Source organism: Poecilia formosa, unplaced genomic scaffold, assembly GCF_000485575.1.
Source record: "Poecilia formosa unplaced genomic scaffold, Poecilia_formosa-5.1.2 Scaffold7, whole genome shotgun sequence".
Taxonomy (NCBI): domain Eukaryota; kingdom Metazoa; phylum Chordata; class Actinopteri; order Cyprinodontiformes; family Poeciliidae; genus Poecilia; species Poecilia formosa.
The window spans coordinates 4,711,443-4,712,032 of record NW_006799946.1 but is presented as its reverse complement, the minus strand read 5'-3'; positions in this window follow the sequence as shown (position 1 = coordinate 4,712,032).

Sequence of the window (590 nt, the reverse complement as noted above, 5' to 3'; positions counted from 1 at the left end):
AGAAATCGGCAAACGAGGGAAAGAGAAAAGCGCCTGGAGAGGCAGACGGAGACGAAAGCAAATCGAAGAAGAAGAAGGAGGACGTGAGTTGTCAAGTGTCCTGTTCTACTTTGGTTTAGCAGTGTTAATATTATATTGGTTTTAATGAATTAAAAAAAAAAAGTCTAAAAGATGTTTGATGCCTATTAGCGTGTATAAATGGAGGCCAACAGAGAAAAACATGTATTACATGAAACGTGTTAGGGAATGAGTAGTCTGAAGTCAGATTTTCAGTTTCTGCTTAGGACTCATAAAAATGCTTAATTTCTATGTATAATTTCAACCAATCACATCATTTCCCATAAAAACCTTTTTCTAAAGGTTTTATATTCTGCTTCATTTGTGTTCATTCTGATCACCATTTGAACCGAATGACTTGTTCAAGATTTGACCAAGTGTTAACCCTGTTCAAAGCACCATAAGGATAAGCCACATTTCCTTACAGTCTATCTAATCAGATGATAGAAAATGTAGTTTATGAGTGTGTGCGCGCGTGTGTGTGTATATAAAGGGAACATTTACGGAAACCATCAACACATGAACAAGTGTTT